Here is a 26,462-nt window from a genome sequence, read left to right as displayed (position 1 = left end):
ATCTTTCCAACATCATTTGAAAACCAGTCCAGGAGAGCAATCTCGTGTTTATATTGTAGTCTAGACTGTAATATATCTTTCATTGTATTAGATATATACCTTCCCAATAAAGTTTAACTTTCATGCAGAGCCACCAAATATGTAGAAAAGTTAAACTAATTACAGCACCAAAACTTCCTAGAAGATGTAGGGAACATATTTACCAATTTATCGGGGGGTAGATACCAGGGGTAGATACCGGGGGGTAGATACCAGGCAGGATTTTGAAGAGGCAGAGGAACTAGAGACCAAATTGCCAACATAGGCTGGATCATGGAGAAAGCTACAGAGTTCCAGAAGAACATCTACTTCTACTTCATTGACTATGCTAAAGCCTTTGATTGTGTGGAGCACAACAAATTGTGGCACGTTCTTAAAGAGATGGGAATACCAGAGCATCTTATTTGTCTCTTGAGAAACTTATATGCAGGTCAACAAGCATCAGTGAGAACTGAACATGGAATCACTGATTGGTTCAAAATTGAGAAAGGAGTTCGGCAAGACTATATACTGTTGCCTTGCCTATTTAACTTGTATGCGGAGCACATCATGAGAAAGGCGGGATTAGAGGAGACACAAATTGTGGTCAAGATTGCAGGGAGAAATTGAAATGTCCTAGCTTGTACCAGGCATTTGCTGAGGCCTACTGACCCATAACATCTACAGGTCCCCCCGACCCCACACTGAGAGGTCAATCCTACCAAGGGAGTGTCAAAGTTATTGTTGAAATACTTTTCTAATTGTTCTAGTTGGTATGTTATTGTCATATTGTTGGTATGTTATTGTTATATTGTTATATTGATAGTGTAAATGTTCGAAAATGTTTTTTGTAAACTGCCCAGAGCCGTAGGGAAGGGTGGTATAAAAACCTAAATGAATAAAAATAAATACAATAAAAATATTTGTATATAATTACATTCACATTGATAAAGCCCATAATTCTTTAAAATTCTGTCTTTTATTTTGACAAATCTGCTTTTGATATACAGAGATAAATAGTTAATGGTTTATTAGAATGTTTGTGCAACATTGTAACTAAATGATCACAGATTTGTGCAACATTTTAACTAACATAATCACAGAAGTACAGTTCTGTTCAATTGTTCTAAATGGAGATCTCAACATATATAGTGTGCTTTAAAAGAAAAGAAAAAAAGGAGAGAGATATACGCCCTCTGATAATTATGCAGAAAATGATGGGACATTATACTGCTGCTTTGCTCTCAACATAGTTTGGAGCAAAACAACAATTATGATAAAGAGTATCAGAAGAAAACACTATTCTAAAATCAAAAGAACTAGGCATATTTAGTTCTGAAAAGCCAAGAAGAATACAATGTCCATTTTTATTCACACAAATAATTTAATAGAGCTATTAGTATAAGTGAAGTTATTTGTGTTGTGTAGGCAATTGGAAGATCAGGACCTCCATCTACAAAAGAATTGTTATGAAACCAGAATTTTCAATGTAGTTCTCTGTTGGGAACCTTTGCACACACTGGGGGCTACCCACCAACATTTTAATGCTACAGCTATTTCTGCTTACAAATCAGTTATTTTAACCATGAAAATTGCCTTTTGAGGCCCATGGGGAAAAACAGAAATGTAATTTGCTTTGAATTCAAATAAGGCTGATGCAAGTTGAAAGTGCTGCTTGTTTTCCTATCCATTCAGCTTAATGCTACATTTCCTGTCCTGGAAGAAAGCTGGTGATTATTCACATACAATTATAGGTGCAAGTCAATCTAGGCCAGGGGTGATGGGAGCACCCTCCAGGGGTGATGCAGTCTATCCCAAAAATTTAGGCAGCCGCTGACATCATTGGAGCCATCAGTCATTGTGTTCTGCAACCAGTAATTTCAAACAGTTAAACCCTCAATGTGTGGATTAGCTGGTGAAAAAAGCCACTCACAAATTCAGCACCCTGCCCAAAAGGAGTAGGAAGATACCTGAGCTCATCTGCATAATGGCTAAGCACATGCTGTGAGTTGTGTTTTCTGGAATCTGGGGGTGGTGACAACAGAGGAGGCAGATTGGAACACTCATGGGTAGTAAACTGAAGCACAGGCAATAGAGAGATTCAACATCTCAGGTACTATTCAGACCCAAGAGGACTGACATAACTTCTGGGATACCCTGACACCTGAAAAATATTTCAGAGGTACCTCCAAGGTCAAAAGGTTGATCTAGATTTTCAGATGTGGGTGCACAAGGAGCACAAGTGAAAAGCAAAGGATCGTTCTAAGACTTCATAACTAGTCTTGCACCTGTACGCTCTTGCTTTTCAGCCATCAGCACATAAATATGTTCTAGTATGACCATTTATGCACTGGAGGTTTCATGCCAAGCTGCAGGCTAGAGACATGGCAGGTTGCACCCACACAGGGGAGCATATGGCCTGGTGCACCTTATCCGCCCCTGATTTGTGTTCCTGCAAGGGAGCTGGGGCAGTGAAGTTCCCAGTGCATAAACGGTCTATGTCTCACATTTGTAACACCCAAAGTGATAAAGGGTGGGCCTGCAAAACCTGTAAATTACCAAAGTGAATGTAGTTTCAAGTTACATAGAATGGCCTGCTAGGTATTTAACAAATTCACCCTTCAGGAGAGCAAGAAAGAGGCCACCCTGATCTTATCAGAACTCAGAATAGAAGTGGAGTCAGTCATGGTTTGTATATGGCTGTCCAGGGTTGTTACACAGAGACAGACAAAGGAAGGCTACATCTAAATGTCTCTTGCCTTGAAAACTATATGAGGTTGCCATAACTGGGCTGCAACTTATTTATTTATATTTTTATTTATTTTTCAATTTATAGACCGCTGCTCTCCAAAAAGGGCTCGCGGTGATTTACACACAGCAATAAAAACACATCACCTCAATAAAATCCCAATATATCAACAAAACACAATAAAACAGCAAGACAGCGGTAATCATATATCTCAACCCATCCCATCTTGTTTAGCCTAGTGGGTAAGTCATCTTCCTGTAAGTGTGAGAATCTAAGTGATAAGTTCTGAGGATCCTTGATCGAAATGCCAGGACTCTGCCCTGCTCTCAACAATACGCCTGGTGGAAGAGCTCCGTCGCAGGCCCTGCGGAAAGCTGACAAATCCCGCAGGGCCCTCAGCTCTTCTGGGAGCTCATTCCACCAGGTTGGGGCCAGGACCTAAAACTTGACAGGAAAGAAGGGAGGATGATTACTAGGTAATACTGGTATTTTTAAAGCTAGTACAAAGTTCATGGTCATGTAGAGTTTTTTGAATATTCCCAAGGCTGCAATTCTTACCATGCTGACCTAAGATCCTCACTGACTATACTGGGATTCACCTCTGTGTAGACAAACAAAACAATGTATTGTAAGCTGCTTCAGGGGAACAGTGTTAGGACTGAGGACAGCATGCAGATCACTTCTTAGGGCCCAACCAAAAAATTCAGAGTTTCCTTAACTGGTTCATTTCCTGACAATTAATTTACTTAAAATGTTTTTTCATGATATTCAGTCAAAAGCAAAGGATAATACACACAATTAGACAGGCAAATTAAAAAATATTTAATAAACTGAAATAAACTTTAATTTAACCAAAAGTTCCAAAAGGGCTTATGTGTTGAATGTTCCAAAGCCTCCAGAGAGAGCCATGCCCACACCAGGAGGCTCTGGTATGTTTAACAGGCATATCTCCACCTTCACAGGAAAAGCTTTGGAACTTTTAAAACCTTCCCCATGGCTAGCCTCTTAGGGTTCAGGGAGAACGCTCCCTGAACCCTAAAGAAGTAGTGTGGGAGGAAGGAGCCAGCAAGCACCTTTCCTGATGGGGAAAGCTACTTGCCAGCTCTTTAAATTCCCCAACCCTCTCAGTGTGCAGGGAGAAAGCTACCTAGCATCCATTGCATTCCAGAAACAGTGATAGTAATGTATTAAAGGTTTGCATGCTTTTGATTATATGGTGAACGATCTAAAGCCTCCAGATGTTCTAAAGCCTTCAAAGCTCTCTGCCCACACAAGGAGGCTTTGGAATATTCAGCAAGGCTCTCTGCAGCCTGACAGGGCAGCAGGGGATGTAGGAGGAGCCAGCGCAAAAGCTCTCAAGAAACTCCTTAAAATTTCCTCCACCAGCCACCCACTCAGGCAGCAGGGAGAAGGCTTTCTGCAGCCTGACAGGGCAGTAGAGGGGAGAGTCAGTGCAAGCAGCTTTCCCAAGGGGAAAGCCACTGGCTCCTTAAACCTTCTCTCTGCCCTATCCAGCAGCTACCTAGCACTTGTGGCATTCCTGCACACAATAGGCTTCACTGCTAGACATATATCAAAAGAATGGATTGGCATAATCATGCACAGCTTTGAATATAATCAGAGGACAATTAAACAGGAAATTTAAAAATTCAAATCCATGCAAATATTGCAGCCTGTCATAGAATCATAGAATCATAGAGTTGGAAGGGGCCACACAGACCATCTAGTCCAACCCCCTGCTCAACGCAGGATTATGATGCCAGTTTGGATGAGCCTTTCTTTCATATGTTACATGCCCCATAGTATTACTCTCTGATAATATTCACCACATCCTCACTGCATGCTTATCCACTGAAAAGGGGAAGACATCATTGGTCTAGGAGACACAATTAGCTCTCAGATTGCACAGAGTTTTATCCTGTTTTTTGGACAACTACTCAATTTGATAATCAAGGGAAAGCAATGGTCCAATCCGCACGACTACAATGTTGCAAAAGGCTTCCAAATTGGAAACGCTACTAATTTGCAGTTACACATGACATCACACAAAATCTGCCACACTTCTGAAACAGTCCCGCAAAAAGCGATTCGTTGTAGCACTTAAAGGGAAATCCAGAAAAGTGGATTCACCCTCTGAAAAGCACTACACTCTTGCAAACAATCTGCAATAGTAGCAAAAAAAGACCTGTGCGTTCCCATAGTTGCAGTTCCAGCCAAGTCCCTCCCCCTGGCTCTCTCCTCCGAACTTCCGGAGAAGCGATCGCCATTTTTTTTCTCAGAGCGAGCAGAAAGCAATGAAACAGTGAGCCTTCATTCACCCAGCGAGACTTCTCCAGCTACAGTTCCTCCATAGAACTGCTTTAAAGCTCCCCTAAGTCACCAAGCACAACACAGCCCCGTTTGCAAGTTCCCTTTATTTTTGGCTGAAAATCGCGCCCGTGCACGGGGGGGGGTTCACTCGGGGGAGCGTGGTAACGATGAATCGGCAGCTCACACACCAGCTGCCAGCTAGATGGGTCTATACGTTAGGAGGAATCAAGGAATCAAGGAATCAAGGTATATTCGTTGCAACGTGTTTTCCTTTTTTTTTTATTAACTGTTTTTAAAGGGAAAGGGGCTTTTCGGGAGCATGATAACGGCTGCCCATTGGCTGTTCGTTTGATTGATGGCCAAGGGCGGGACAAAGCACAGAAAAAATTGCTTCCTTTCTAGCGATTTTTGGCGAGACCGGAAACCTATGGGAAACGATTGAAGCACTACTGGATTCCACTACAAAGGCAGGTATGCGTAACTCAGAGATTGCACTATTAAAAATAGCGTTTTCGCTTTCAGGAACCAATTGGCAACATTGGTCCTTGTGCGGAATGGGTCAATGTATTCCTGCTAATGGATAATTCCCCCTTCTTATGTAAATGTTCACCTGCCTTCCAACCTGTTCACTGCTGTTGTTATGTCAATCTACTGCTGCTTTGGTACCCCATACCCTTAAAATAAAAATAAAATAAATTACTGATTATAATGATAAGGCGGGGAGGCAGAAAAAGAATGCAAGAGTGATGGGATAGGGGAAGGAGGAGAGAGGCAACAGGCATGGAGTAGAGAGAGAGTAAGAAAAAGGATAGAGGAGAGGAGAGGAGAGGAGAGGAGAGGAGAGGAGAGGAGAGGAGAGGAGAGGAGAGGAGAGGAGAGGAGAGGAGAGGAGAGGAGAGGAGAGGAGAGGAGAGGAGAGGAGAGGAGAGGAGAGGAGAGGAGAGGAGAGGAACCAAAAGTGGGAGGAATGGGATACCCATAGGAGTGTCTTGTAGGTCCCCAGTTGTCCTCTACTAATTTTCTGAGGGGCAGAATTTCTAAAGTCATCGAAATTTGCTTCATTTCCATTTCTAAGGCAACCTATTTCCCAGAACACTCCATTTTAATCCTCCATGTTAGAAGAATGAAACTTTTTAGGGATGCAGGCCTCCAGGTGGAAGCTGGATTCTGTGGCACTGTACCCCACTAAGATCCCTGTCTTCCCTAAACTCTACCTCCAAATCTCCAGGGATTCCCTGACCTGAAGCTGGCAATTCTACCCCCCTCCTCCATCCCTCTTTCCATTGTGAGGAACACCATGACACTTGAAATGAAGGGAAATTATGTACTAAGGACACAAAACATGAAAAAGAGGGAAAGATTCAGAATATTAAAACAGAAAGTTTCTCTGGATAATATCTAGTACACAGGATGGGAGGAGAAAAACCTCTTTTTCATTACTTGTTTCCCAGGAGAAAAAATACAACACAATATAAGAAACATAAAATGCCACTAATTGACAGTAAGCAAGGTTGTGAGCTGTTAAATTTTTAAGGGAAGATTTTACAAGAAGCCACGTGTCCCTCTTTACCAGGTCCAATATGCAGTTCTTGGATTGTTTCCATCCCCACTGGCACCTGAAATTTAACAAGCAAATGCTCCTTGTGCTCACTGTGTCTTCTAATTAAAAGTGAAAAGTACACGTGTCAGATGCCAAAAAGACAAGAGAAGGCAATGAGACACCACACTATAACCTGCCTAGCAGAAATACTATGTGGAGGAACTCTGGCCAAAGGTGCTTCTTACATGCTGTGTGGCTTTCACATAAATTACAGACTGTGCTGGGTCTGATATCTGTCAAAGGTTACAAAAGATGAGCAGTCAATCTAGACTTTATTCCTGCTTTCAGCCCAAAGAGCCCTATACAGATGTATCTCTGTGACCCTACTGCCATTCTACAAATGATTCCCTACATATTAAATATCTGAAGATGGTAGTAGGGTGAACACCTCAAGGACAACTTGTGACTGTCAATTTGTAGAAAATTCTAGTTCATGATTTGCTGTCAGACCATAAAAAGAGTACTACCATAGCCAATGACTTTCTAAACCTTCATAAATTAAGTGCCTTCCATAGCCCTTAGACTAGCATAACTATAAACAAATAAACCTATTGCTAACTTTCCTGTCTACTTTGAAATTTTGCCAGCACTGCATGTGTTTGCTGCTGGTCAGTTTTTGATTAATTCTACATTCAGTGTCTCTTCCACATTTGTTAAATAACTAGAGAAACAACAAGTAGTGTTGGATTTTTTACATATAAATTTCAACACCAATTTAGAATCAATATTTGTCTGTACCAGCCTTTCTCAACTTTTTTTATTGTTGAGAAACCCTGAAACATTCTTCAGGCTTTGAAACTTCCCAAAAGTGGTATGGTAATGCAGAATGTGGCACCGAGTCATGTCTGACCCTTGGGATGACGCCCTCTAGCGTTTTCTTGGCAGACTCAATACGGGGTGGTTTGCCAGTGCCTTCCCCAGTCATTACCGTTTACCGTTTATATAAACTATAAAAGCTTAATAATGCAGTATGTGGAAATTTCTCTCCGGTGTAGAGCAAAGATATAATGGTTACAAGAAGGATGCACTGGAATGTTTCTGGTTCAAATCTCACAGCAAATGCCATAAACACAATTCTCTGACTGTATGCCTACTCACCACATGTGATTTACTTCTGAGTACATATTCTTAGACTCGCTTCCAAATTCACCAGTTGCCCTAAGCAAACCTTACTTTCTATCAATCTCATGCCTTCATTTGCAATTTGGACATAATTATGCTGTCTGCCCTTAACGTAGTAGAGATCAATGAGATCATTCACACAAGGTGCTCTGAATACTGAGAATACTACATAAATCCTACAGTGAATTAATTATGGATTTAAAATATGAACTTCAATTAGACTTTAATCTGATCATACCCCTGTGAACATGTTGAGTGGCATTAATTGTAAATCATTCACAGACAGATACCAATTCACATCATATATTTAAATATGATTCCCCCAATTATAAATTATTTGCCTAGGCCACAGAGTTGAAGAGAAAAAACATTCAGCTTAACACAATAACCTCAAAATACCACGGGATTTTTGGTGCAACTAAAATCATAATAGCCATGTATCAAATGGCTGTTAATGTGTTGCATTCCCAAATTAACTTGTTCCCCATAGCATTAGTAAAAACACTTTTTAAACACAATATTGTCTTGGGTACAAACAACCATGTCTGGTTCATCAACTAATCAAAGGAAAGGCATGAGCATAAGGAGCATAATGTCATAAAGACATTATAACAGAAAAGATATTCCTTTTTCCTGTAGCAATTAAAAGGAAAAGAAAGCATGCAGGAAGAGCACATCATGCTAGGCACAAAAAGGCTCTACAAGGAATGATTTCCCATCATTTGTAGTAAACAGAAAAGGCTTTAAATCGAATCCATTCTGAAAAAAACATTCAGCAGTTTCAAATACACTGATTACTGGACATGAGTAGATATTGAATTCCATTTGAAAAAACTTCCCATCCCTTAAAAAAAATTATTTGAGTAATTCATAGAATCATAGAGTTGGAAGGGGCCATACAGGCCATCTAGTCCAACCCCCTGCTCAATGCAGGATTAGCCCTAAGCATCCTAAAGCATCCAAGAAAAGTGTGTATCCAACCTTTGCTTGAAGACTGCCAATGAGGGGGAGCTCACCACCTCCTTAGGCAGCCTATTCCACTGCTGAACTACTCTGACTGTGAAATTTTTTTTCCTGATATCTAGCCTATATCGTTGTACTTGAAGTTTAAACCCATTACTGCGTGTCCTCTCCTCTGAAGCCAACGGAAACAGCATCCTGCCCTCCTCCAAGTGACAACCTTTCAAATACTTAAAGAGGGCTATCATGTCCCCTCTCAACCTCCTTTTCTCCAGGCTGAACATTCCCAAGTCCCTCAACCTATCTTCATAGGGCTTGGTCCCTTGGCCCCAGATCATCTTCATCGCTCTCCTCTGTACCCTTTCAATTTGATCTACGTCTTTCTTGAAGTGAGGCCTCCAGAACTGCACACAGTACTCCAGGTGTGGTCTGACCAGTGCCGTATACAATGGGACTATGACATCTTGTGATTTTGATGTGATGCCCTTGTTGATACAGCCCAAAATGGCATTTGCCTTTTTTACCGCTGCATCACACTGCCTGCTCATGTTTAGTTTACAATCCACAATCCAAGGTCTCGTTCACACACAGTGTTACCTAGAAGCGTATCCCCAATCCAGTAGGCATGCTTTTCATTTTTCTGACCCAGATGCAGAACTTTACACTTATCTTTATTAAATTGCATCTTGTTCTCATTTGCCCATTTTTCCGTTGTGTTCAGATCTCGTTAAACTCTGTCTCTATCTTCCGGAGTATTTGGCAGTCCTCTAAATTTGGTTTCATCTGCAAACTTGATGAGTAGTCCCTCCACCCCTTCATCTAGATCATTAATAAATATTTTAAGTACCAGACCGAGCACCGAGCCCTGAGGTACCCTGCTACTCACCTCCCTCCAGTCTGATGAAACACCATTGACAACAACTCTTTGAGTGCGGTTCTCTAACCAATTCCCTATCCACCTGACTATCTGAAAATCCAGATTGCAGTCCTTCAATTTATCCATCAGACCATCATGGGGAACCTTATCAAAAGCTTTACTAAAATCCAAGTAAACGACATCAACCGAATTTCCACAATCCAGCAAACCTGTCACTTGGTCAAAAAAGAAAACCAGGTTGGTCTGACAGGACCTGTTGGAGACAAATCCATGCTGACTTCCTTGGATCACCAAATTGTCCTCCAGATGTTTGCAGATTGCTCCATTTAATATCTGCTCCATTATCCTACCCACAACAGAGGTCAGACTCACTGGTCTGTAGTTTCCTGGGTCATCCTTCCTCCCTTTTTTGAAGATCGGAATAACAGTTGCTCTCTTCCAGTCCTCCGGGACATCTCCAGTCCTTAAAGAGGTCCCGAAGATGATGGACAAGGGTTCTGCAAGTTCCACGGAAAGTTCTTTGAGCACTCTTGGGTGCATTTCATCCAGCCCAGGGGATTTGAACTCATCCAGTGCAGCTAAATGCTTCTCAACAACCTCTCTGTCCATGTCAACCTGCCACCCAGACACTATCCCTTGGCTACTGCCATCTCTAGATGTGCCTAAACCCTTTGACCTGTGGAGAAAAGCAGATGTAAAATAGGCTCTGACCCTTTCTGCTTTCTCTACATCCTCTGTTAAAGTTTGTCCATCCGCACCCAACAGTGGGCCTATTGCCTCCTTTACTTTACATTTGCTCCTCACATAACTGAAAACTGGCAGCATCCCCCAGTGGGCAGTGGGAAGTCAGGGGAGCCGGTGGGAAAGCAAGTGGAGCAGTGGTTCAGGCGGTGACATCCTACGGCAAAAGACTACCCCCTCCCCCAGGCCTTAGTAAAATTGTCAAGCGTTTACCGGTCCCCGGTGATAAAAAGTTTGGGGACCACTGGTTCAAATCACATTTACACACAATTGGGGGCAGGGAGAGCAAAGAAGGATTGGTTCCTCCTTGGTAATTCCAGCCTCCACGGAGCTCCAAAGCAACTCTAATACTACCAGTGAAAGGAAGGATTATTCCCTCTCTCTCTTTCCCCACACAGCTCTCCACCCATTCTATTATATTCTTCCCTCCTTTTCAATATAGGGACATGCTGACTCGTTATTATTGATTGATTATTCTGCTGACTGCAAAGCACCGTTCCATTCCTCATTAATGCAAAACTACCTCATTTTTCATACTTCATAAATTAATATATTACAGAAACAGTAGAGGAGAAAGTTATATATCTAAGAGTGTATAAAAAGTTCTTTTGGAAAACTCTGTGTTCACATCTCTCCCCTTGGTTTAGGTGATGCAGGCCAATCAATAGGTGTCTGGGTTTCAATTGTATCTGCATTACAGGTTATTAGTTCTCTATATACTGTAGACATTTATGAACTTCCCCATTAGGGTTTCTAACCTCTAGAAGGGCCTGGAAATCTCCCTGAATTAAAAGTTATTTCCAGGCTACAGAGATCAATTCCCCTGATCAAACTGCTGATGTTATATGGTGGTATAATTCACTGATGTCCCGCCTCTCCCCAAACCCCTGCTTCAGGATCCACACCCAAATCTACAGGAGTCCCCAAATCCAGAATTGGAAAGTGTATGCCTCAAGTGTATCAATGGAGGAAGCAGCCCTTCAGCAAACAGACATCTTCCTTCCACTTAAGTGGACCAGGCACACTTTTATACACATGAATTCTGTCTGCCACACTGGAACTGCCCCAGTAGCTAGAAATCACGGCATGAGACCACTTGCATAAGGTAATAGTCCATGGATTTCATTGCATCATTTGATCTCAGATCAAGTGCATATTATCTTTAACCTGCTGCAGGCATTGATTGCTGAAGTCAGAGAGCAATCCATAGCAGGTCTGTTCAGAATAGGGTATCCAAGCAACATATGGCAACACTGGGGAGAAAATCGGTGGTGGGGCCTGGTACGATTGCATCGCGCCAGTACACTTAAATCACTTCTGGTTTTACCAGAGAATTTTTGTAAAATTCTAACAGTATCAACCATATCACTTCTATTTTTTCCCGTGACATAAGTGCATAAGTTCCTTCCCCCCCCCCACATTTCCTCCCAAAGCTATGGTGACCAGGTGTCCCAAATACAGCGGGACACTCACGTTTCTTGGGGAAATGTCCCGCATCCAACTATATTCTTGTGATGTTCTGCGGCACTGGCTCTGCGTAGCTCTTCATGGTCCCGGCCGGCTCGCCGTTGCCTAAGTGATTTGAAGCAAAGCCTAACCCCCAAGGCCAGAAGGGGGCCAACCGGCGAAGAGATGCTTCCCACCCTAGCTGCCAAAGAAGACAGAAGCTGGGGACCGGAGGATGGGACAGCCGCCAGAGGGCCGGGGCCAAATGTGGCCAGCCAGATCTGGGGAGGCAGGAGGTGCACGGATCTGCTGGGTGCCCCTGCCATCCCTCTCCTGCGCTCTTGCTCCCACTTCAGGCTGTCAGGATCTGCGCACAATCTGCTCCACCAAAGCCTGGCTGGCTGGCTGGCTTGTTGGCTGGCTGGCATGCTAGGTGTCCTCGGGGAGCCTGGCTGGCTGGCTGGCTGGGGTGGTACGTGCTTGCATGCTGAGCCGTGCTGCTCAGCTGGAAAATGTCCCCATGGCTTAAGTGGCAGCCGGGTGAGCCGTGATTCGCAGCGCCACCTGGGATGTGTGTTGGGGGGGGGCGCTGACCCTCTCAGGAAGAGGAGGAAGGTTTGTCGGGTGAGGCCCGCCTCTGAGCTGGCTTTTGCTTGAAAAAGCGCAGGTGAGAGATGACGAAGCCAGCAGGGGCGGGGAAGGAGGGGGGTAGGAGAGGGGGAGGGGGGCAGCTGGCCACTCCGCCCGGAGGAGAAAGCCATCAAGTCCAGCAGCAAGGCCATCTGTGTGCCCCAATGGACCCGGTCACCTCCCACCTCCCCGAATCCAGCGATCCCCGGAAACATTTTTTGCATGCTCCGCGGAGTTCGGGGCAGACACAACGCTTCCCCCCACACCCCCTGGCCACCAGAAAAGACCATGGGGCTCAGATCCTGGCTGCATTCTGGCAAACCTCAGAAGCCAGAAAGAGTTCCTTTGCTAAGTTCCTGCTCTGAAACCTGAAGGACAGACAGCTGCAGGAGGTAGCCCTCTTTAGTATATTTGGAATGCATCTTCCTTTCCTCTCCCATGCCCCCATGTCCTCATCCTTCTTACTGGAAAGATTTGGCAACAGTACGGATCCCTGACTTCTGCTGGCATCCCAGCCTCCCATTCCCCTCTGGTTGCAGGTTTTAAAAGGCTGTACTAAACTATCCCAGTATGCCTCTGGAATCTTACAGCATTTCTGGAGCTGAGTTTTGGCTGCTTTGCAGCAGTGACTTAGCAGAGGAGGTCTGCTGTTAATTTTGGCCATTTCCCTGAAAGTCTCTACTTTTTCTGGTATGGCAACATCCAAGTCCAAAGTTATTTTATATGGTGACTCCCCAAGGCTTTTCTATAGGGCCTAGCCAGATATTTTTGAGAAACCCCAAAATGCTACTTGAGGTCACTAGGTGAAAGATGGCTTTTCCCTCCTCATAATTGCCACAAAGAGGGAGAGGGAAGCAGATAAGGATGTGGGAAGTTGGCAAGGAGGAGGGCAGGAACTGCCATTAGGGAGGAGGGTTTCCAGAACTCCAGGCCATGCCTGGAGGTTGGCAATCCCCCCGGTCCATGGCCTTTACCAATCTTAAAATCTGGTCACCTTACCCAAAGCACCAAGAGGCAACAATACTGGCTACCAGAAAGCTCCTATACCTCCTATATTGGGAGGCCTGATGCCCCTAATTCAGGTTTGTTCAGTATGGACTCTATTACCCTCAGGATAGTCTTTTTAGGGTTATACTGTCAATTTACAGTGATCAAATTGCTTGCAAAAGCAGGTAGGAGTTTCCTATCTGACAATCAACTATTTTGAGTTTGGGAGAAAAATCCTGTTCAAGTGTCAACCAAATATATTTTACAATCACCTTCAAAAGACACTAATCAAAATGGTTAATGGTTGGTATATAGAAAGGACGGAAATATCAGATTTTTCTATTTATAGCTAAACATGCTTCCATTCTTCACAGTTACTGAACAAGAGGTCACAGATGCATTTCCAGAAAGCTGGGTGAAAGATTCAAACTTATTACAATAAAACTGCAGAATGCCCCCACTGTAATTCAATGGGATACAAATCTAAGTGATGTCAGAAGGAGCGAGAGACTGTAAACCAGAGAAGTACTACCAAGACACTAATTACTATGCTATAAAATTAATAAAACAAATTGTTACTGCAGTTATACTTTGAAACTGCAGTATATTTTTATATTTTTAATTAATCATTATTCATTCTCATCTTATATCCAAGTGCTTTACAAAAGTTAACAAATTTAATTACTGAGACTTATTTTTTTTAAAAATGAATCAAACATTCATTAAAAATAACATGTTACTAAAAGCAAATATGAATACTAATCAGGACACCTTATCTTAAGAGAGTTCTAAAATTTGCACTAGCTCCGTGTTGAATAGCATCATCAGTACAAGGATCTCCCAATATTTTCCCCAAACCATTAAAGAGGAGACACACCAAATCACTCTTCCATGAGGCCAGATCCAGTGAATTTTGCTAGTGAGAGGAAGGTTGCATGTAAAGCGGAACTGAAGGCACAACATGGCTGACACTGTTATAGCTCTTTTTAGTCAAGTGGTCAAAACTAGTTCTATGTAACTTCTCTGGATTCCATTTTAAGTTACATGGATTCACAGTCCATGTGATGAAAGCATAAGACATTTAAACGAGAAAAAAAAACCCTGAAATTATTCATTAGCACCATTGTATACGACTTCTCTCCACCAGCAGACACCACTAAATGTAATATGAACTGGCTCATGGCAATGATCCCAGGAAGCTAGTGGGCATCAACGCAGAGCAGGTCACTTCTGGATGTGCCCACCTTTCAAGGGATATGAGAGATGTATATGAAGGGAAATACACTATGGAAAACATGTGGAAGAAAGCCTCCTCTCAGACTATGAGGCTCCCTTCTTTCAGTTTGCTCACTGTTGATCGCTGCTGATTTCATTTGATACCATCTCCTGCTGTCTGCCCTCTGCCCAGGTGCATCCATCCAAACTTTATAGATCTTTTCTGTGGAACAAATTTTATGCTACATATAGTCACAGACCATACGGGAAAACATGGTAAGAAAGGGGGGGGGAGAATGACAGAGTGAGGTTATCCCCCAATAGCAACCAGCTGAAACAGGTAGTCATTTATTTTGCCCCTGAATTTGAGAGACTGAAGATAATAGAAATTGGGTTGCCAACTTTCAGCTTGAGCCTGTAGTTCTTCCAGAATTATATCTGATCTCCAGACTACATATTTGAATTCCAGTAGAGGAAACAGCCCTCTAGCGTTTTCATGGCAGACTCAATACGGGGTGGTTTGCCAGTGCCTTCCCCAGTCATGAGCCTCTTGTGGCGCAGAGTGGTAAGGCAGCGATATGCTGTCTGGAGCTGTCTGCCCATGAGGTTGGGAGTTCGATCCCAGCAGCCGGCTCAAGGTTGACTCAGCCTTCCATCCTTCCGAGGTCGGTAAAATGAGTACCCAGCTTGCTGGGGGGTAAGCGGTAATGACTGGGGAAGGCACTGGCAAACCACCCCGTATTGAGTCTGCCATGAAAATGCTAGAGGGCGTCACCCCAAGGGTCAGACATGACTCGGTGCTTGCACAGGGGATACCTTTACCTTTACCTTTAGAGGAAACAGCAGAGCTAGAGGATGGATTCTGTGACATCACATCCTCGCTGAACAGTCTCCTGTCCCCAAACTCTGCCCACCCCAGGAGCTGCTGCCAAACCTCCAGGAATTTCCCAAGCTAGAGTTGACAACATGACAAATCAAATAAGTTGAACAAATTCAGCCAGTTCATTCAAGCTTGTAAATAGTGTCAAGCAAATGATAACAGAAATATTGAAACGCCCACAGGGTCATCCTAGGCAGAGTTCCACCCTTCTAACTCCATTGACTTAAATGGATATAGATGGGTATAACTCTTCTTAGGTTGGTACTACCAGTCATTTATATCTGGAAAGAGAAATCCTTTCCAGCTTTTAATAGGGCCACATGGAGCTTGCAGTCAAAGTCTGCTTGTGGAATAACAAATCTCTAAATCTCATGTCACCATACCAACTCCAGGCTATCTATAAAATGTTATGCTTGTACTTCTAGCTGTGGATATAGGCAATGGTGCAAAGAAACCAGTTTAAAACCTCAAGACCTACAGAAAAAAATGTATTTCCTGCCTGTAAAGGACCTCCAGACACTTATAGACCTAGCATGTTTAGAGACACATCAGATATGTAAAAAGAAGCTTCCTTTTCCAACTATCCTTTGCATCTCCTGATGATTGCATCTGCCTGAGATGCAGAAGCCTTTTCTGTATGTTGTAAAGACCTTACTAAAACAACAAGCTTATCTTCCCATAGGTGAGGTTTTACAAGAAATAATTATAGCAAGTCTCACCACCATTCTTTTTTCAGGCAACAAGAAAATGTTTTAGATTGATGGCTGAATTTTTCTCTACTAAACTAGAAATTTGATCTGGGTATATAATGAAATACACAATGGAAAGAAAATTACTAATGACAATGGGTGGTCATGACTTACTGGGGACGCCATTTGGCGCAGCAGGGGACTGCCAGGGAGACGTCGCGAGAGGCAGCTTAGGAGAGTGTGTGCGCTGCATTGAGCACATGACAGGAGGGAGAGGCAGGCTGGCGCATGTGGTTAAAGGGTGCCATGTGTGCCAATCCCGCCCTCTCTGCTGCCAGAACAGCTTTGCTGGTCTGGTACTGCAAGCCTACAGACGAGATTGGAGGGATCTGGGGGCGCAGCTAGGGCCTTTTCATTGGCCGAGAGTTAGAGGGTAGGTGGAGAGCAGTGGCTCCCCCATTTTTTTTTTAATCCACCAGAGAACCTTTTACCTGCTATAGCTTGCCGGCTTGCAGGCACACAAGGGTGGTGAGCCTAGGCAGCCATGGGAGGGTTCCTTGGGTTGCGGATGCCATCCAGGATGGGGGTAGCATGGTGGGGGGGGGGGGGCTCAGAAGAAGGACAATAAGCCATACAAGTGCCTTAAATGCATGGGAGGCATGGACAGCAGAGGTTCCGGTGGCCCTCCAGGCTAGTGGGCACCACGGGAGGGTCCATCAGGGGGGCAATGAGTCTGGCAGCACAGCAGGGGGTAGTCAGCCTACAGAGGCAAGCTTTGAGGGCTAGCAAAGCCTTGCTCCAGCCCCCACAGTGAGCAGAGCAAGGAGGAGTGTGGGACCCAGGTGCATTTTCACTTCGGCCTCTTCATCTAGCTCGGAGGCGGATGCTGCAGCTCCTGGATAGGAAGAGGGGATGGCCACTCACAAAAAGCCCACCAGGAGGGCCCATGTTCCCTCAGCTGGGCACACTGCCTCTGGGGGGCATAGGCAGGCTAGCGCTAACCAAACGAGGTAGGCACGTAGTAGCCCCTGCAATAGGATCACTTCCTCGGGAAGAGAGTCCAGGGGCAAGGGGTCTGCTTTCCCAGCTGGCAAAGCAGCAGGCCCTAAGGTACCCTGGGATTCCAATAATGAGCAATCAGATGGCTAAGGGTGTGGGGGCTCCCATCACGTGCTGGTCCAACCCTCTCTGGAAGGGCAATCAATAAAGCTGTGGCCTTATTTACTGCCTTCACAAGTTGTGTCTCATTGGCTTTGATGCCACCCTGCCAGACAAAAGACTCTTTTGTTAAAAAAGGAAGCGAAGGTAGCTAGTGATTTAGAAAAAAATGAATCCAAAGATAGATAAATAGAATGAAAAAGAGAAAAATTCTTAATGACAACAACTGATAATAGAATGTGAAGAATTACTACTGTTGTCAATTGCTACTATTAACCAACCTAATTAAAACCTCCAGTATAGCCTGGATATTTGAAATTTAGAAAATGTAAGTGTTCACAATGTGCATTGCTTATTTCAATACTGCATTCTGTTTTCAGAAAATATATTTAATGTAACCCTGTTCATCTTCTGAGAATAACCAATAGGTTTAGATGAAAACTTAAGTACAATTCCTTGGGGTTACAGATCACCTTTCTAACTATGAACCCCTTTCCAACATGAATTGGAAGATCCAGACTATATTTTTCACCATGAGCATTATGCAGCTTAGACTAGGATGTTTCAAAGGACCTAATGGGTGCCAGATAGGATTGAGGAGGATTCAATTCAATTTGAAGGCCAGATAATATAGCCTCTATATAGTGTTACCTGAAGAGCGAACAGCTCCACAGTAAATGTATTCTATTGGGCCTAAGGATAAGATTAGAACTATAAGACAAGAAAAAAGCAGTTCTATTATTCCCTCCCTTTAGATCTAATTCAGCCTCTGCTGCAGGGATGGCTTCCTTCCTCTATTATAATAAATTCTTTTCCACATCACAGTAATCTGTGTCAGTCTTCAGCATATGCCATTCATAAGTGTGTCAATGTTCTAATGACAAAAAGGGTCCAAAGGAACTTTCCATCTGCTAAATCTAGGATTCTTCAGAGCTTTGCTCCCTCCCCACCAATTGCTTTTGCACTATCTGAAAACCAACAGATTATACATGACAAATGGGTGTGCCATCGGTGGGTGGCAGTTCATCTCACTCAGCATTGGAAGTGCCAAGCGTACCCAGAGAATTGCCGTATCCTCATACCATCACCCAGCTGGAACACTTTTAAAAACTGTCAGCGGTATTTTAGCTAGCTAAGAAAAAGCAAAGCAGGGCAAACAGACAAAGGCCCCAGACTGGAAACGGGCAGAATAGACTCTGCAGTCATTTGCATGACATTCTTATGTGCATTGTCATCTCACTAGAGAAAATGCCACATAACCAGTACCCACGCAGTGTTCAATAGCGAGCAATAAAGAAACATCCCTAGGAAAGTAAGAGCCCTTGCTCTGCAAAACCCTGTGACATGTATGGCCCAGCATTTACCCCTTTCTGTTAGATGGATGGTCAGATGCTGACGGTTCCAATGGATGTGGCCTATGAAGACAAGTTAAGCTGCACAGGCACAGTGAGCTCCAAACTCATCACAACTGAGAGCAAATGGTACCTGATGTAGGGATGTTTGAATACCAACTAATTCATATCGTATTAACTGGTCATAAATAGGGAGCTAATTTTCAATGTCCTGTTCAACTATTCAGCTATCCATAGCTGTTTGAATTGCCAGTACCTTTGTTCATGGACATTTTTGCAAAAATATGAATCAAACCTGTTTGTCAGGCATCCACTGCTCTTCAGCACGAATCAAAGATACCAGGTGAATTGGCACTTATCTGATCAATGCTTTGAACACAGTAAGTTTGACTATCAAACGTGTTCATGCTGAAATTCCCAGCATCCCTAATGTGAGGTGCTTGCATGTTCTCTGTTATGCTCACTTGCTTCACGGATGAATTATTTTAATCCCGCCCTAAAAAAAAAAAAAAACATTCTACAGTTCCATAAAATGCCTAAGATGGTGTCTATGAACTCCTGGTATGGAAAGAAACACAAAAAGTCACAAAGCCTTCTTGCTATACAGCAGAATATGTACTTTGCATTAACGGTATATTACTGAGGAAATGTGTCCCTGATGGAAGACTGAAATGGAGGTCTAGAATTCCATTGCACATAAGCACACAGACATATTTTTGTTCTCATGTGGGCAATACATGATAAAATTAATAGAAGAAACTGAATTAGACCCCAAGGAAGAAAGCATTGTTACTCAAGAATTTCAGTTGAAGAGAAGACAGCAGCTTCTGTTTGACAAGAGGGGAAATATTGTCATTTGACAATAAATCTTTAGACAACCTTGAACCAACTGAGGCATATACAGATAACTATTGATGACAAACACTATCTGTTGAACTATGTACTTATGAACTGTTCTGTACCTTTAAGAATGATAAAATTCTGAGTAATTAGTTGCTGTTCATTTGCTGCTGTTTTTTAAACTCTCTATTATTGAATATCCTCGGGAATAATACAATTATGGTTATAATATTAGTGTCTAATATGTCAGATTAGTTTGACTAATAAATAAACTATTATTTATTTATTGTATTTATTACCTGCCACTCTTGGCATGCTGGCTCATGGTGGGTTACAGCATGAATCCCACATCAATAAAACCCATTAAAAACTCCATCAAAACACATCACACAATACAACATGGTGGTTAAAAATCAATCATTCCACCCTTAACAGTGCACCTGCCACTGGGCAAAGAGTGCTGTATCTGTTGGTCATTGCCCAAGCTGTTCGGAGGCTGGTAATCTGCCTTCCAGAGGGAGGGACCCAACTGGATCTTCTTTCCGTACTGACCTCAAACACAGACCTGGTGGAACAGTGTTCTTACAGGCCCGTGGAAATCTAGTAGCTCCTACAGGGCATGCAGCTCTTCCAGGAGCTCATTCCACCAGGTAGGGGCCAGGACTGAAAAGGCTCTGGCCCTGGTCAAGGCCAGGCAAATTTCACTGGGGCTGGGAACGACCAACAAGTTGGTACCTACAGAGTGCAAGGCTTTGCAGGTTGCATAGGGCAACAGGCAGTTCCTCAGATACATGGGTCCTACTCTGTGAAGGTTAAAGGTTAAAATCAAAACCTTGAACCGGATCCGGGCTGCAACTGGCAAGCAATGCAGATGCCTCAGCACAGGGTGGATATGGGCCCTGAAAGCTGTTCCTGTGAGGACCCTTGTGGCCACATTCTACACCAGTTGCAATTTCCAGGTCAGGGACAAGGACAGGTCCATGTAGAGTGAGTTAAAGGTAAAGGTATCCCCTGTGCAAGCACTGGGTCATGTCTGACCCTTGGGGTGATGACCTCTAGCAGTTTCATGGCAGACTCAGTACAGGGTGATTTGCCAGTGCCTTCTACAGTCATTACTGTTTACCCCCCAGCAAGCTGAGTACTCATTTTACCAACCTCGGAAGGCTGGAAGGCTGAGTCAACCTTGAGCCAGCTGCTGGGATTGAACTCCCAGCCTCATGGGCAGAGCTTTCAGACTGCATGTCTCCTGCCTTACCACTCTGTGCCACAAGAGGCTCTTGTAGAGTGAGTTACAGAAGTCTATTCTGGAGATGACTGTTGCATGACTGATGCAGGAATGGTTTCTTAAGGAATGCGGAGAAGGGAATTGCCCTGAAGTTCCATAGTGCGCACACTCCACCTTCTGGAATGCATCGGTACTCTAACTTTCTAACAGCTGCCCTCCATTTTAATCCTTAAGTTACAAATTCAGCTTTGGAAAATTATGCAGATGTACTGACATTCTCTGAGGTTCTATGTTAAACAGGGTAATAAAAGAAATGAGAAGAACAGGGACTTGTTTAGATCATCTTGTGCAGCTAGCTTACTGCCCAGTTGTTCTATAAACCCCCATGTGTTTGCACCAACATGGAAAATAATGGGGGAGGACTGCAACTGCTAGTGTGGTTATTCATAGTCTGGAGGAAGCCAATTTATGAAAGAGACCTCTTTCTGAAATTTGTTACAGATCCCTGAGTCTCAATCCATCCTGGAGTGGAGATGGAGCTACAATAACTCATATGCAGCAGAGTTACACCAGATGCTCCCATGCTTGGTTTCGAATGCAAATCACCAGTCAGCAGTATGGCCGTGAAATGAAAAACGTGTCTCGGAATATGCTTTCCTGATTAGAGCCTCTTAACGGAGGTGGGGAATCTCATCTTAATAGGCTCTCAGGCTTCCTGTTATAAATGGAAATGATAATTGTACAGGAAACCTCTAGCCACGTAGCAGTTTGCATGCATCAGGAAGCTGCCACGGCTGCTCAGATTCTCTGGAGGTAAAAAACCAAATGCCTCCACCACTTGATATGTAAAGGAGAAACTGTTTAAGATTTTAAATACCTCATATACCATCTGAAATTCCAAAATAATCACAAGTGTCAGTGCCACTGAAAATCCATGCAACTTCCTAGCACGGAACTCTCACAGGATTATTAACACAGAGTCCATGTCATTACTGGCAAGCCTTTCTGCCCGCAGCAAACAGCAATGACCACCTACATACAATCCAGTAATTCAAGCTCTGGTGTCTTTTTATCAGGTGCTCAGTTCCCTGATGATCAGCACTACAAAAAAACCCCAGAAAATCAGTTTTTCCAGTCTTATTGCTATCCTAAATAAAAACTATATCCTCCTAAAACTATTGTCATCTACAGACGTAAAAAAGGGTGTAACTACTTAGGATTCCCCTTTAAACCTAGGATGTAGTTTGGAACATATTCCTGAGACAAATCACAATATATTTGGCTGAGAAAACCAAAGGTTCTCCTAAGCTAGCATTTTATATCTAGTAGTAGATATCAAGACCCCCCAAAAGCACATACGTATTGAATCATTCCAGTCCATCTCTAGACATACTTGAAAGAAAAAAGAATATGTATAATAAAGAGGGAAAATGGCCATAGAAATGCTTTAGAGCTGAAATCCTTGAGCCTTCTGATTTAACTGAACTCCCAGTTTTGCTATTGACCTAGGTAGAGGAAGCTTACATAACTGACAACCCCATGGTTGCATAATTGTTATTTAACAGCTGAACAAAGCCATTTGAAAGTTTCCATAAATCTGATATGCAATTTCTACTGTAGTTCTTCAGAGACAACTCCCAGTGAGCAATTTGTGCAACCTCTTCTCCAGTTAGGCTTCTTCATTGCTGCAGCTAACTCTGTCTAGAAATTCAAAGGTCATCGTTTCAGATTCCAACATTCTCTTTAGAAAACATGCAGTGAAAAATAGCACTTATTTCCAATGATGTTAAAGAACCAATAAACAGTAAAATGAAAACACACATACACACACACACACACACACACACAATAAATCAGTTCCTGGGAAAACCAGGAATGGCAAAGGGAAATAACAGGACATCAGCAGGTTCTAGAAATCATTCTTACAATTCAGAGTACAACTGGTAGCAATGTAACCATATATGAGTAGTGTGGAAGCTCCTGGGGTCATTTTTTCAGTTGTTTTGCAAATGTAGAACAGGATATGGGGATGCCAGTGTCCAGATGGGACTGGGAATCCCCTGGATTACAGTTCATCTTCAGACTACAGAGAACGCAAGCTACATAGCAGGATAGGCATGGTTCCAATATGCCCCAGTCCAAAGTCAGAGATTCAGTCCAAGGGCAGGACAGGCAGCAATCATATGCATAGTCAGAGACCTGGCTGAATGTGAAGAAGAAGACACCCTGTGAGGTGGGTGAGGCTGAGAGCCCTGATATCACTGCTTGGTCAGAACAGTTTTATCAGTGCCGTGGCAAGCCCAAGGTCACCCAGCTGGCTGCATGTGGGGGAGTGCAGAACTGAATCCAGCATGCCAGATTAGTAGTCCGCGCTCCTAACCACTACACCAAACTGGCTCCAAAGGCAGGCAGAGAGTGAAGGCATGGTCCAGAGGCAGTCCAGAGGTCCAACAGGCAAATGACAGGATTTCAAAGCAGGCCAGATAGGTCCTGCACAAGAATGAGGTAGTATTCACACAAGTTGAACCCACACTGACATGCTGTTACAAACCACTTAAACAGGGCACAGCAACCCCAAGTCAGGAAACTGGAATTGATTCCAGCAACTGGGTCCATGCATTCAGTCCTCATTCTGCAAAGATCTCACGTCTCCCTTCAGTTCCTTGTAATATCAAGCCTGTAGCCAAGCACTATTTAAATTCTTGCCTTTGCTGGACCGTTTCCACACCCGAAATTGGCCCTGACTTGGGGGTGGAGCAAATTTCCAGTTGCACGCAATGTCGGCAGTGAGTCAGGGCCATCCCAGGCATAGCACAACTCAGACTCTCTATTGCCCCATGGCAAGGGAATGCAGTTATAACAGCATTCCCTATTTTGCCCCAGGCAGCAACAGGTCCTTGGCCAGGGCAGGCCCATGAGGCAGGGGAAGAGTTGTTCATCCTGGCCTGGCTTTTCCCCCAACTAGGACATCCCCAAAGAGACAAAAATGCCCCAGGTTGCTCTGTGGTACTGCACAGTACCAGGGAGCTGCCTGGGGCATTTTTTTTTCATTTTTAAGAACACAGTATTGTGGTGGACTGTAATACCACATTCTCAAAACTGGAAAAAATCCAAGCCTATGCTGCCCCACAGTGTGGTGGAACCTTGCCATCCTGGCTCCCATGCAGGTGCACAATTCTGGGGCAGACGAGGCACACTGGGCTAAAGGCTCCCCTATGTGGAACCAGGAAAAGGCGGGGCAACCTGCCCCAAGGAAATCACCAGGCTGCAACCCAGTGTGATGGCCATTGTAAAGTAAAGGTACCTCTGGCTCCTTTGCTCCAATGGTGTGTGTGCTTCAAATGAGCTAGTATTGTTTTTCTGGCAGTACTGACAGCTCAGGTGTGGGAGGTTTGTTATCAGGAGATGAACCTTCTTTAGAATCTCTCTCCAAAGACTGCTTCAGGCTGTTTCCTGGTTATGTATGGACCCAAACTGGACCACATCTTATGAGGAGTCCTCCCGTGCTGAGGACTGATTCATAACATATCAGTTTCCCTGGAGAAAATGGATGCTTTGGAGGTAGGACTGTATAGCATTGTATCCTACTGAGGTCTCTTTTCTCACCAGGCACCATTTGCAAATCTCCAGGAGTTTCCCAGCCTAGCTCAGGTCAGTCTACACCCCCCCCCCAGGGTCAGGGGGGACTGGGCAATGCTAATTTAAGGTAATGCCTATCTCACCAAATGTCATGATTCCCAGTATTTAAGTGGTCTTGAAAATTAAAAGGCTTAGTAGTACAATATCAATTCTAAGTATTTCTAAGTATTTTGAAAATACTAATAATGCTCAAGAGTTGAAGACTGGATGTGAATCATCTGATCTGAGAGAGGCTTTAATATTTTATACTATAGTAAGCTCACGTGAAAAAAGATGCTTAAATTAATTCGCTTAATGAGCAAATGCACATGATTATTGCCACCCTACATGAGATTTTACAAAATTAAATCAAACAGATGTCTAGAGTTAAATGCACAAGAGGGGGGATGCAGAGAAAAAAGGATTGGAGTTATCATTTTAATTCTCAGGCTATTCCCTTTTCAAGGGAAGAGATGAAGAGGGTGATTTGCCATTACCTACCACTGCATGGCAACCCTGGATTTCCTTGGTGCAGTTCAACCCTGCTTGGCTGCCAAGATCTAACAAGATCAGGCTATTTGATGCCACCATGTCAGGGCCCTTTTGTAACAATCTGTTGTCCATTTTTTGCTACAGACATTCCCAACTACCTATACTGTAGCCATCACCTATTGTGCAATGTCTATATACCACTTATGCACATGGGCTGATCCTGTGTTGAGCAAGGGGTTGGACTAGATGGCCTGTATGGCCCTTCCAACTCTATGATTCTATGATTCTATGATTCTACTCATGCAAACAGAAGCATCAATAGCAATAGCAATACTTCTATCACATTTCATTAGTATAGACAAGAGAACAGATGACTTCAGCTTCATCCCACTTGGACAGAACTCGCATTAAAACCCAAAATATTCACATAAAACGCAGTGTTCATTAAATTTTGCAGTATCCCTGTTACTACCCTTGTCCTCCACTCTACATTCTACCACCATTTTACCTACAGCTCCAGAAAAAAAAGCTGCTGAAAGCAAATGACAAGAAAAGATCCTCCAGTCCATGCTATGAAATGCCAGCAGAGCAACCAGGTCAAAATGATTGATGAAAATTCATCCCAAGAACTCAGAAATGTAACAGGACATACTCTAGCTGTGGCAACATCCCCATCTAAATATCCTTGGCAGCAAAATAAACATCAGCACTGAACCTGGTGACCTGACAAGAATTGAATAAACAGTAATAAAAATAATAATGGCAAAATACACCTTCAGATGGACATAGCAGAAGACCAAAATGAGTCCTTTTGAAAAGCATCAAATGTAATAGCTCCCAGGCTTTCCCATCACACAGAACTGATGCTACCATTCAGTTATCTGTGCTGGCAATCTGTCTCTGACAGCATACGATACAGAAAAGCATCTGTTCTACCATCAATGTGAATCAACATGATGATTATTTTAATCAAAAAGAAAAGAAAAACCCTTACAAGTGACCATGGATTCCCCTGTGGTGAATCTGCAGCAGCTAGGAAAGCAAGAATCACACTTTTTCCCACACATTCCAAGCACATATTGGGATCTTTCTGTTCCCTTTCGCCACACTGAATGTTCATTCAGATTTGTGGCTTTGAATGTTCAAAAAATATTTTTTCAACAAATGTTCAAACTGTAATTTGCAACACTGACATTTTGCATCTAAATTTCGGTCACTGAAAACAAAATCAGGAGACTCGAGAATTCCCAGGAAATTATTTTTGGCTGATCATACATGGGTGCAGTTCTCATAAACCAGAATATAAGCCTGAGGAAGAATACTGACCCACTCGAAAGCTCACGCCTTGAATAAATCATTGTTGGTCTTAAAGGTGCTACTGGACTCTGATTTTGTTTTGTTGAGCTGCTTCAGACCAACATGAATTTGGTCCCACTTGACCACTTGAATTTACCTCACTAGGTTATTGTTACGATAAGATCAAGGAGACAAGAGTGATGTAAACTGCTTTGGGGGAAATAAATAAATGTGACTTTTTAAATGCCATGTGTAAA

The 26,462-nt window shown here is 43.3% G+C and overlaps 1 protein-coding gene across 4 annotated transcripts in view; it reads right to left on the bottom strand.

Moving 5' to 3' along the window:
• Window positions 1-26,462, bottom strand: part of SORCS3 (sortilin related VPS10 domain containing receptor 3) — a 563,192-nt gene that overhangs the window by 258,598 nt on the left and 278,132 nt on the right. The window lies entirely within an intron of this gene.

This window comes from Paroedura picta, chromosome 8 (genome assembly GCF_049243985.1).
Source record: "Paroedura picta isolate Pp20150507F chromosome 8, Ppicta_v3.0, whole genome shotgun sequence".
Taxonomy (NCBI): Eukaryota; Metazoa; Chordata; class Lepidosauria; order Squamata; family Gekkonidae; genus Paroedura; species Paroedura picta.
The sequence above is the reverse complement of the archived record's forward strand: the minus strand, read 5'-3'. Positions and strand labels throughout refer to the sequence as shown.